The sequence below is a fragment of the Eubalaena glacialis genome, chromosome 3 (genome assembly GCF_028564815.1).
Source record: "Eubalaena glacialis isolate mEubGla1 chromosome 3, mEubGla1.1.hap2.+ XY, whole genome shotgun sequence".
Taxonomy (NCBI): domain Eukaryota; kingdom Metazoa; phylum Chordata; class Mammalia; order Artiodactyla; family Balaenidae; genus Eubalaena; species Eubalaena glacialis.
In genome coordinates, this window is record NC_083718.1 from 188,718,327 (window position 1) to 188,731,231 (window position 12,905).

General features: G+C 39.9%; 1 protein-coding gene across 6 annotated transcripts in view; it reads left to right on the top strand.

Annotated features, from left to right (window-relative positions):
* The window catches only part of RERE (arginine-glutamic acid dipeptide repeats), a 419,070-nt gene that overhangs the window by 232,689 nt on the left and 173,476 nt on the right, over nucleotides 1–12,905 (top strand). The window lies entirely within an intron of this gene.

Sequence of the window (12,905 nt, forward strand, 5' to 3'; positions counted from 1 at the left end):
ACAGCACTGCAGATCCTACAGGCTTTGATGTCAGAGGACATTATGAACAATGTTACCTATTAATTTTGAATATTTAGCTATGGCACCAAACATTCAAAGACAAACCTAAGACAAATTTGCACAAACATGAATAAGAATGCTTATAGTACCAGCCTTGGTTGTAGTAGTGAAAAACTGGAAATGACCCAAATATTGATCAGCAGGAAATTTTTGAACAAATTGTGCCATATTGTACATAGATGTAATATGTATCATTTAAAATGAATGGACTAGGGCATGGATGAATCATGCAAGCATAATGCTGAATAAACAAAGCAGATTGCAGAGGCAGTCAGAGTACAGTGTCATTTATGTAACGTGTAAAAACTGCAAAACGATACCTTATATAGTTTTAGCTGTATGTACATATGGAGTAAAAGTATAAAGCACTGCGTGGGAATGAGCAACAGTAAATTCAAGATAGTGTTTACCTCTGGGGGGAAGTAAGAGAGACCTGTCTAGAAGGAGTGTATAGGCAGTTTCTTCAGGTTTGGTTATGTTTTATTTCTTAAAATATGTTTGGCCCATAGTTATATTATTTTTATACCTTTATGCCTGTGAAATTTTTCATAATACATTTTATAAAAGAAAAAAAGGTAAAAGAGGTCAAAAAACCCACAAAACCTGGAGTTTTCATGAACAAAGCTCAGCCTTAGTGAGAGACAGAGACTTGGATTTCTGTGTTGTCCCTGTGGATGGGGAAGTTGGTGTATGGATTTATTAAGGTGATCTAACCCCCCTTCTCTGTCTGTATGAAGCGCAGTACACTGTTCCCTGCCAAATTCAGGTGCTTTTGAAAAGACAGCTAGTTTTAAGGAAAACAATACCCGAAGAGATTAAATACAGTATACAAAATGTTACTTGCCTAGGATTGTATGGTTACTAAGGCAGATTTCATTGCCAGTGGCTTTTTTAAAGCACTTAACCATTCTCTGACCTTTTTTGGGAAGGGTGGAGAGATTGCTAAAGGGTCCGTCCCTCTATTGGAATGTTAGCTCTGTCAAGACTGGGACTTTATCTGTGTTTTTCCTCTCCAGAGTCCTCAGTATGTAGCTGCAGAACAGTGGTCTGATACCTGGTAGAAGCTCATTAAATATGGATTACATGATTTGAGGAAATTAATACTGTAAAACTAATTTGAAAACATTTTTTTCACTCTCATAACTATTGTCTCTGTAACTGTTATCATATTCTGGGGTTTTTAGGAGATCATTGAAGTCTAAGCTCAGAACTCTTATCCAGCAAATTATTTGATTTTGAAGAACGTGGGGTTGTTGTCTGTAGTGGTCTTCTTCAGCATCAGTTGGTAGAAAGAAGCATCACAGCTGACTCAAGAGTTGTTTTTCTCATAGTAACGTCTCTTTGTGTTAAAATGGGGGAAGGAATTTAGATTAGAATGTTTTTCTAGCATTCTCTGGCACAAAAGCTTTTTCAGCAGAGCAGATTCATCAATTCTAAAGGAAGTTAGTCTTTTTGTGGTAATGGAAATATTCCCTATCTTGATTGTGGTGGTGGTTATACAACACATTTATCAAACACAATTTTATTGTGTATAAAATAAAGCTGATTTAGGAAAACAATAGATGAACCAAAACCAAAACAGTAAAACGAAACCCCCAAATTAAAACATTTCTGAAAAAGGATAGAGGATGAAGGATTTTAAAGAAAACGGTCTTCCTTCAGAAGTTAGTAACATTTATATAAGTTGTATTAGTGCTTGAACATGATGGGGAATCTTCTTGGCAAAAATTAACCTATTTTAAAATGAACTGTGGCTCTGGTCATATGCTCTTTGATTTTCTTCCTTTCTTTTAAGCAGCATTTCCTCAGCTTGGCTCATACTTGACTGAATACCCTGATTGATTATCTGGGATTAACTCAGCCTTCTCATTTCCTGCTTTCCGTTTCTTCTCCAGCAGGCCCGTGGGCCTTTGTTGTCTGGCATGTGGACTGAGATAAGCTGTCAGGGCATATGTTTGTGTTTAAAAAAATGGTTGTAGATAGAACAGGTATAAATAGACTAGCAGGTATTAAAGGTTACAGTCTTCGTTTTGGTTTAAGTCAAAAGGAGAGAAGAATAAATAAGATACTTACGACTGACTATATAAAGTGAAATAGGAAAACCTGAATTTTTAGGGTTCCTACTGATTTGTCCCCTTTTCAACCAGACTATTTGAATTTGTTTATTGGCAAGTTCAAAATGTTTGTTAGCTGTAATTGGATTCTTACTATGTAGGCTGACTTTATTTAAATTTAAATAATTTCTGAACCTATATTAGTGTTCCTTAAAAGTGCAGAAACTCAATTCTAAAAATCTTTGTGCTACTAAAAGGTATTTTATGGTGTTACTAGCTGTATGTTTGCAGTTTAATTCAGAAAACAATGATACAAAAAGGTTATCACCTACAAAGAGAGGAAATGCTGGATTCACATAAAATAGGGTTGTTCATCTTTATAAAAGATGATAATTCAGTATAGTATGGTAAGCTAAAAGTTTGTTTTTTTGTTGGGTTTTTTTGGTTTGTTTGTTTTATTCTTAAAAGTTGATGTTTCATGTTGTCAGTTTTCTTAGGTAGGAGGCAGCACAATTTTTGAAATGGCCACAAAGTTGCCTGGAATTGCAAATTGCTGAATAAAAGTTACCCAGGTTACTACCTATTTTCTCCTTGCATGCTTTCGGCTTAATAGGTTCACCATTGTTTTTTTTTGTTTTTTTTTAAATTATTTTATTTTTATTTTTGGCTGTGTTGGGTCCTCGTTTCTGTGCGAGGGCTTTCTCTAGTTGTGGCAAGCGGGGGCCACTCTTCATCGCGGTTCGCGGGCCTCTCACTATCGCGGCCTCTCTTGTTGCGGAGCACAGGCTCCAGACGCGCAGGCTCAGCAGTTGTGGCTCACGGGCCCAGTTGCTCCGCGGCATGTGGGATCTTCCCAGACCAGGGCTCGAACCCGTGTCCCCTGCATTGGCAGGCGGATTCTCAACCACTGCGCCACCAGGGAAGCCCTCACCATTGTTTTAAAGTGTACCTTTTTAGTATAGCCCTATTTATATTCTTGTTTGAATCAAGATATTTCTCAATATCACGAGCTCAAATTCTAGAAAGAAAAATATCTTAAATTGAAACAAGAGGCTTCTTATCTAGGTTTTCTTCAGGAGTTTAACTTCCTGCTCGCTACTAGAATGTCTGATTGTATAAATAAAAATAAAATCTTCTATTTTTTAATAGTTTCTGACTTCTAACTACATGTGTGCTCTAGCATGCCAGCCATGGTTCCGTTTGGGGAGGCTGCCAAATTGTTTAAGCTCCCAGAGGCTGCGAGGGGGGCGTCCGTGCTGCTTGTGCGGTTTGTCCACTCCATCGCGTGGAGCAGCTCTTCTCTCCTATGGCCGTGCGTCTGCGGGGCCAGACTGCTTTCGTGATCATACCAAGACGTCATTTGCCTTCTTCACTCTTCATTCTCTCATGAGTGTACCGTGGGGCTTTACAAAGGCTAAATGATGTGTGATACATCTCAACGGATTGAAGCAGAGTCAGATATGAGAATCTGTTTCCTTAAGCCAAGTATCCGAGAGATTTGTAAGAACATAATTATTACTGGTTTCCTAAATTTAGTTTGTTTTAAAAGCATAGTTGCTTGTTGTAATTATTTACATTAGCATGTAATGGGGTTATTGTTAAGTGAGTTACTAAAAATGTCTAAAATTTTTCTTTATTTTCATTTTCTAATATAGTAAACATTGTTAAGATATGACCCACATAAACAAAAGCTCTTGGAATTCCTCAATAATTTTGATGAGAGTAAGGAATCCTGAGTCTAAGAAGTCTGAGAACCACTTCTGTAAAGCACACGTTGACTCAGTGAAATCTTTTCAAGATATTTCAGCATCAATTTTTAATAGTAAAATCTGTGTTATGTATCTTCAATCATAAGTTAGTAATTTTTATTTCTAAAATAATGTCATAGTTTAATTTGTGAAATTTCTAGAGAATTTTGGAAGACTACGGCCCAGGTTCTGCCCGCCCCTTCTATAACTTCCTTTTCACTCCTGCCCCATCATTAATTTGTGATAGAGTTCTGTAGCTTTTCCGACTATGTCATGTACAAGAAGTAATTAACTCCCCCAGAATGAGTAAAATCGCTGCTGCCATCACCACGATCACCAAACAACAGCCAACATATTGCAAACATGTTAAACTTTGTAGTATTTGGGCTTGATTTTTTAAGAAAGAAATTCAGTGGAATGTTTAATTACATTTAGTAGGGATTATGAGGAATTTGGCAATTTCTTATGGTGCTGCCTATAAACAGCTATTTTCTCTTCTGTTATGGGGGAAATCTTTTGGGCCAAATAGAAAATTTGTGGTTATAGATTTATCTGGTGTAATCATGATTGCTGGAAAGAATACTGGCTTTTAGGAAGGGGTTTATTTTGGGTTTGGGCTGCAGATTTTTGGGATCCAAGTATAGGGACTTAATCTGTCTGTGAAATTCCATCTTTCTAGCTTACCCTTCAACCTGAATTTTGGGACCCTTTAAATCCTGAATCTGACATTTAGTATTTTTGTCGGGGGTACATCAACGCGATTCATGTGGGAAAATATAGGAATGTTTTTTAGTTTGTTATATATGTCCCCATATACTAAGTCCCCCTTTAAATGTGGCTTATCTATGTGTGTGTGACATAAACTTGTTATTCAGTTTAAGAAGACAAGGACAGCAGAGGTTACCTAGTGACCCTGTCTCCTATCTTATGAGGCCAAGAAGTACAGATTTTCCCAGGGCTACCCCTGTACTCAGTTTTGGCCTCACCACTGCAAATACAGGAATCCATTGTCTGAAATTTTCATTGTTCATCCATAATGTAATCCCCGATAGAAATTGCCTTAATGAGTTTTGACTCCCTAGTTAGCAGTTGAGAGAGAATTTTGTTTTCGTGCACCTTTTTGGTCCTACCATTAATAAACAAGACATCATTAAGAAACAGTGATTTTTGAAAATTATTTCTGATCATTGGAGCCTGTGTGTCAGCACATTTTTAGTAGCATCATCTTTCTGGGGATTTGGATATAACCAGTTATTTGCACATCTTGGTTGTAAACATTGTAAAAAGTCATCTGCCCTCCCAGAGTTCCACCTTCTTGCTTTCACCGTCTGATTCCAGATGATTTAAATCCTCTTGCACAGACCCAGATGCTGATGCAATCTCTTGAAAACAGTCTTTTGGATTGAGTGCCACCGGTTTGGAAAATGAGCTTGTAACAACCTTGATTCTAGGGCCTAACGGCAGTAAGCACCTTAATCAAATGGATATGGTTTGTTTGTTTCTTTTATCTATTTCTATCTATTTTATTCATTATGCTAGTTCTGAGTAGACCCCTGTGTAGTTCCAGGTTATGTCCATTTGCAAATGCCAATCAGTACATGATAAGTAGCCACTTGTATTAGTCAGAGTTCTCCAGAGAAACAGACCCAATAGGAGAGATAGATATATGTATATATACTATAGGAATCGTCTCATGAGGTTTTGGAGATCGAAAGTCCCTTAGTATATGTATAACTTGCTGTCTGCAAGCTGGAGAATCAGGAAGCATGTGATATAATTAAATTCAAGTCGAAGGCCTGAGAACCAGGGGGGCTGCTGGTGTTAAGTCCCAGAGTCTGAAGGCCCAAGAAGAGGAGCTCTGATGGCTGATGGCAGGGAAAAATGGATGTCGAGCTCGAGAAGAGAGAAGGAATTTGCTCTTCCTTCTTCATTTTGTTCCTTTTGGGCCCCCAAGAGATTGGGTCATGCTCGCCCACATTGGGGAGGGCAGATCTCTTTACTCAGTCTACTGAGTCAAAGTCTGACCTCTTCCAGAAACACCCACATGGGCACACCCAGAAATAACGTTTTACCAGCTAGCTGTCTGGGCATCCCTTAGCACAGTCAAGTTGACACATCCAGTTAACGATCACACCACTAAAAAGTTTCTGTGCTGGAAACTCAAGTGTTGTGGCTCCCATAAGGGAGATGTGCTACAGTCATAGTTCTTTCACAGATCAGTTCAGTCACCATTGGGCAGTGGACATATCTGAGAAAGTTGGAAGAAAAGGGCATTTTAGGACAAAACAAGTGTGGATACTTTGTTTAGTCGATGCCAGTAAGAAATATACTTGCCCTTACTATACCCTCTCAAATAAAAGGAAACAAAATGTTTAGTTAATGTCTCAGTATATTAGGGAGATTTGTACATGATAGTGTGATTATTTGTAGGAGATACTCAAAGCCCTTTCTTCTTTGAGAACAAGACTCTGCAGTCAGTGTTGCAGCCTTTCTTTCGCCTAACCTTCCTGGTACCCGTGTGAGAGCAGAACTCTGAGATGGGTGGACCTTGATGGCCTGAGCCCTGATGGCACTTATGTATTCCTATAACTCTTTGATGGCCTTTTGAGCTGTAATGGCTCTAAAGCTATTTAGATATAAATATATAGATATAGAAAATGTTACATGGTTAGTGTCTTATGTTAGGAGTAGAGTAGTGGTTTGAAATAATATTACAAGATATTTCCTACCTGATTTCATCTTAGTCCTGATGTTCATCCACATAGTTGAGTAATGATGATCTTCTGACGGGTACAGAAAGCTTATCTTTATTTTTATTTTTTTAATTAATTTATCTATCTATCTATCTATCTATCTATCTATCTATCTATCTATCTATCTATCTATCTATCTATGTATTTATGGCTGCGTTGGGTCTTCATTGCTGCGCGCGGGCTTTCTTTAGTCGCGGCGAGCAGGGGCTACTCTTCGTTGCGGTGCACGAGCTTCTTACTGCAGTGGCTTCTCTTGTTGTGGAGCACGGACTCTAGGCACGCGAGCTTCAGTAGTTGTGGCTCGCGGGCTCTAGAGCGCAGGCTCAGTAGTTGTGGTACATGGGCTTAGTTGCTCCGTGGCATGTGGGATCTTCCCGGACCAGGGCTTGAGCCCGTGTCCCCTGCATTGGCAGGCAGATTCTTAACCACCACGCCACCAAGGAAGTGCCGAAAGCTTATCTTTAGATTGATTCCCCTGTGCATATGCCTGGAGTTGTACTTGGCCTTTGAAGATTAGTAATCTTAGACCCCACTGTCTGTCCCTAGTCCCCTCCCCCAGAGTCAGGAATGGTTGAAGCCACTAAGACTGTGTCCCCAAGGTCTTTTTGAGGGTGATCTTCCCAACAGGCATCAGTCACCCTGTGGGTGGAGGTAGACTCAGCAGGGTTGAAATACCACTTCAGAACAGCCGTGCAGCACACTGGAAGGGTAACTCTTAACCTTATTTTCACCATTTTGTTTCTCCAAAGGGAATCTTGTTAAGCCATACCGTATGCAAATGTTAGCTACTTCTATTTCCCAAATTTCTGGAAAAACCTGACTGGCCATTTTGGCTTTATAAAACAAGAATTTTGGTCTGATTTCACCTGACTCTGAATCTAGATCTTCCATTATTTGAAATGTGTGCTCCCAAGAACTAAGCAGTTAAGAATTTGAAGGAAGTTCTGTGTTATCTCTAGCAGATTATTTTTGACTTTGCAAAATTGTTCATGTGATGATATCCACCTTCATATCCTAGTTGGGTTGTCTTTGGCCCTGATCCTTCTGTCACATTTGATAACAGTGGGGGGACTAGAATGACCTGTTTGGAGGGCTTTGGGAGCCCTGATAATCTGGCAAGGCCTGGTAGGTGATTGATGGAGCAAAGAAGGTCCTTCTTCTGTAATGCAGGTTGAGTATACAATTATTGTTGTTCCCATTCTGGTTGGGAATAAAGACTATTGAAAAGGTAATCTCTGTACTTGTCTACTTGGTCATTAGTGAACTCCTATCCTCACCCCCCACACCCCTGCACTTCTTTTATTTTTTTATATTGTGTAAAAATGTTTCCCCAGAAGAAGATAATTAAGACTGGTCCTAGGAAGGACACAGATTGGCTATTTAAAATCAATGAAAGTACCATATTAATAATCATGAAAGATCTCTGGGAAGGGAGATTTACTTCTCGGCCTTGGATCTTGTATATTTGTACTTGAGGAGGTTGAGGTGTGCGCTCTTGACGGAGTGAACCGCTGTCCCTCAGCAGCAGCCTCCTGTTTTCCTTTCTGGTCTCTGTTGCCTCCCTTTCCCTCTAGTCTGCCTTTCTCAGTTATCTTATTCTCAATGTTTAATTTCAGTTTTGACCTTTGACTTCATTAATTCTCAACCTGTTGCCTGACATGCAAATATCTGCAAATCCTCCCTGTTCTGCTGCTGAACACCCACCACTAAGCCGTCTTCTCTAAACCCAGGCGGTGATGGGATTTGTCCTCTGTTAAACTCTTTATTTCCCTAAATTTACATTCATCCCTTATTTCAAGAAATCTGGGCCAGGGATGTGGACAAATCCATAATTCAACCCAGAATCAGCTCCTCTCCTTTTTTGCACAGGGCCTGTGAAACCTTACGGTAAGCAGATTGGTTTGGTGGTTTTCTCTTAATGCTGGTGCATCCTACCACTTGGAAGCAGTCAAATCAATCTCTGTCTCCTTAAAGAAAAAATGGTGGGAAATATTGACTTCCCAGTGGGCTCTTCTCTGTGTTCAGAAATATACCCCAGGATGCCTTCACATGGGAAGCTTTTCACCGCTTCCTTCTTCATTCAGCATTGTGTTTAAAATGTGTCATTTATAACCGCTTTGACCTTTATGCAGTTGTCCAATTATATCACTAGTCAATAATGAGGCATATTTGTTAGAAATACTTGATATGCTTCTTGAATTGTTGCGAAAGTGAAGAAACTTTCCCTCTAATTTGCTACTGGATTTACTTTTGTATTGCTATTATGAGCATAATTTTGGATCTGAGAAAAGCAAAATTTATAACCAGCCTCTTGATATAGCTTAACTCCTCTCTTCATCTGTAAAACAGTGATAGTACTGTCCAGCATTTATTGAGAGCCAGTCCACTCTACTTGTATTCATTTATTTAATCCTCACGGCCTAATGAGGTATATAGACTATTATTTTGCCTCATTTTATATATGAGAAAATTGAGGCTTGGAGAGGTAATTGGCCCCAAACCCAGGTGGTTTGGGTTGAATCAGATGATCTCTAAGTTCACATCTGCCTTTAATTTTCTGTGATTTTGAGCAGAAGCCTTAGCCTCGTGAAAAGTGTAAAGAAGATGAAGATTTCCCATGATGGATGGCTGAGGGAGCGAGTACCGGGAGAGGGGGTGCCCTCTGCTCCCTTTTGCTGTTCCTCAGCACGTAGTAGGCAGCTTCCGTGGAAGATGACGTTTTAATTCCTGAAACTCCTTAGGACAGTAACGTGAGCTAATGCCGTTGTGTGATACAGAGAAAACACGAGGGTGCTCTCCCAGTCCTATTTTATCTACTCGGTTAAGTCTGGGGAAGAAATCTAAACATAAGCATGTAAGATGGAACCAGACCATAGAAATCATCTTGTTCTGTCCCTCACTTGTCAGATGGCTGGGTGACTTCACTAAGGTCACCCCCAGCTAACTAGTGATCGCGGACAGTACCAAACTCCTAGATTACCTGATTTTAGGCTAGTGCCTCTGAAACAACACGGTGTCTCCCTTTATAGACGTTTAATCTTTAACTAAATTCCTGGCCTATTTGGGAAGATTGTGTCCGTTAGCGCTACTTACATTCGTTCAGAACTTTTGTTTACATTGAGCCTGCCTACCTTTGCCATGTGTGGAATTCAGAATCTGGAGACTTTTTTTTTTTAAACACAATGCCGCCACTCCCTGGTTGTTGGGTAGTATTGCATTAGGAAATCCAGTAGGCTTTCAACTCCCTTTGTAAAGGCTGATAATAGGAATAGTAAATCTAGGTACAAACAAACTAGAGTGGTAATTTTGTGTGGGTGGAATCATTAAGTGTGCCTGGGTCGGAAGATAACATAGGTATTATACCTCAAAACGTCACCTGAATCACTGGCTTGGTTCTGAAAAATAGACATTGTGTGATTATAGTAACTTTAAAGGTTATTTCTGTTGCCCTTCACATTTTCATACATCTTATGCTTTTTCTGCGTCTATTGAGATGATCACGTGGTCTTCGTCTTTTCTTTTGTTAATGTGGTGTATCACATTGATTGATTTGTGTATGTTGAGCCATCCTTGTGAACTTGGGATGAATCCAGCTTGGTCCTGGTGTATGATCTTTTTTATGTGTTGTTGGATTTGGTTGGCTAATATTTCGTTGAGAATTTCTGCATCTATATGAATCAAAGATATTAGCCTGTAATTTTCTTTTTTCATAGTATCTTTGTCTGGTCATTTGGTGTTCTTACATCTTAGATGTGTTACAGAAGTACATAAAAGTATAAATTTTAGAACACTGTTGCTAGGACTGCTAGTAGATCTGAATTCCTTTGTGCTGTATTAAGTAATTCATTACTGTGAGTGTTGAAGCATCCATTAGTAGCTCAGTGACTAGACATCACTATCGTCTCCTGAAAGAAACCATATTCTGGAGAAGATATCACTCCTACAATTCTCAGCAAAGTTCTTGAAGTTTTCTGTGAAGCACTGGTTAGAGTCACCTACTAACAGAGAGAAAGCAATAGTCTTTTGAGTTCCTGCTTTTCCATCTTTTCAGTTTTTTCATGAGTCCTTTTAGGTAGGTTTCGATAATCCTGTTTTACAGAAAAGGGTAGACTCAGAGAATCTTAATAATGTGCTCAGAGTCATGTAACAGGGAGGTGATGGAGTTGGGATTTGAACCATGACCGACTTTCCTGTACTTACCAGCCCAGCCCAGCCCAGTAGTGCTTGAATTAGAGTTTAGTCTTACCATTCTGGTTTAGCTTTCCTTAAAAAGGAAACTATTAGACCATTGGTTTTCAACTGGGAGTGTGTTGTACCCGAAGGGGACATTTGGCAGTATTTGAAGACATTTTCGGTTGTCACAGTGAGGGAGGAGCGTTGCTGGCAGTTAGTGGTTGAAGGCCAGGGATGCTGCTGCGCACCTGACAGTGCACTGGGTGGGCCCCCGCAACAGACTTATCTGGACCACATGTCAGTAGTTTTTAGGTTGAGCAGCCTTGTATTGGACAGTGTATTTACTTAGCCGGGTTTATCCCTGAGGACTGCCAAATAGGCCCTGCCCCTCCCCTGGTGTGTCTCCTCCTTTCCCTGGTGAGTGCTCTCAACCGGGTCTTGCTCTTTACCATCCTGCCTCAGGAAGATGCTGTAGCCCTCTAGCTGCTCTCCCACGGCCTGGGGTTTTGCACCTCAGTGCCTGTGGCTTTGGTCGGCAGTGCAGATAGAAGACCCCATTTGTCCCAGAGAGCTAAAAGCCACTAAAGGCCAAACTCCAGCTAGGATTCAGGTTCCCCTCACCATCATGCAGAATGTTTTCCTGTGCTGCACGCAGATGGACCACGTGCATGTGTCTTATATATGTCTTGTACTTTATCTCTGTGTATTTCTCAGGTCTCCTCCTTTGCCTAGAAAAAATTTCATTGAAATATTTCCCATTTTTTCCCAGGTCAGATGTTCCTTCCTCCATAATCCCTTGCTGGAAGTAATTGCTCTGCCTGTAAACTCCTATACTATATATAAAGTGTATTCTTTTTATGCAGCGTACTGATTTGTCCTCATTTTCCCACCCTCAGTATAAACAGTGTAGAATATAAAAGTGCAAAATGGATAAAAACTAAAAAGTACCCATTTTGTAGGATTATTCTTTGTCTGCAATCTCTTTTATTCAAACCAGTAATGATGCCCTATATTTGACACAGTTAATTGCAAAAGTAAGAATCTTAGTGTGTATGGTATTTACTTTGGAATAGCACTTCTTCTCATTTGAGTTCAGTCAAGACTTTTGGCAGTTGCTTTCTTTCTGGTTCTTTGAATGGCTTACGTATTTTAGCAAAAATATTTTTGAGCCTTCCTGGTCTTTCAGTGAAGGCTTTGTGCAACCTCTCATGTAAGCATCAAGCTTCTTACTTCATTAGAGAAGGCTCCTTTGACATACTTTAGGATTTGGCCATCTCCCTTGTAAACATGAGGCGTTTCTCGAATTTTAGCTCTCATGCATTTCTGACCCACTGACTTGTGATGAGAAGGTAGAAGCTGCTAAGAGGAGTGGTATTGCACTCACCTTGGGGAAGTCCCTTATGGCCCTCAGCTGGGTCGGAAAGTATTCTCTGAGGCCCCGGGAAGCCTTAGTGCACTGCCACGTTGAGATGCTTCATGACCAGGTACACAGAGATGGTCCCCTCAAGCCCTAGCCCCATAGCCTTCAAATGGAAAGGCAGTATTTGATCCTTTATTCTTCGAATGAACTAGGAACAAAGTTAACTTTTAGGGATAAGATGGTTGAGTGTCTCACAAACATTTATGGGACCCTGATCATCATAGAACTCTTTATTATTCATAAATATTCATGTCCAAGGTGTTCTCTTCTTGGGAAATTCAGAGATAAATGAGACAGGGTCCCTGCTCCATGGACTCATAGTACCTTCCTCACCACCCATAGTTTGCTTTTAACACCCATAGTGTTAGTTTGCCATAGAGCATAAGTGGCAGTAAAGTAGCAGGAAAAACTCATTGCCCTTAATGGCCTTGACAGTGTGCTGAAACAGTTTCTAAATATTTACCAAAACAATTAAAGCTTCAGATAGAAGAAGGATGTATTCATGTAGTGTACTGAGTAGTTAATACTAAATAAAAAAATATAGTATTGAATGAATTAGTTAATCAAACTGGGGAGATTTGTAGATTCAAGTTTGGTTTCCTTTGTTTCCTGAAATAAGCAACTTTGAGGGATAGAGTCAGAGAGGTGTTGTGGCTGGGATTTTTCAAAAAATGAAAATTGACCTCATAATTGACTA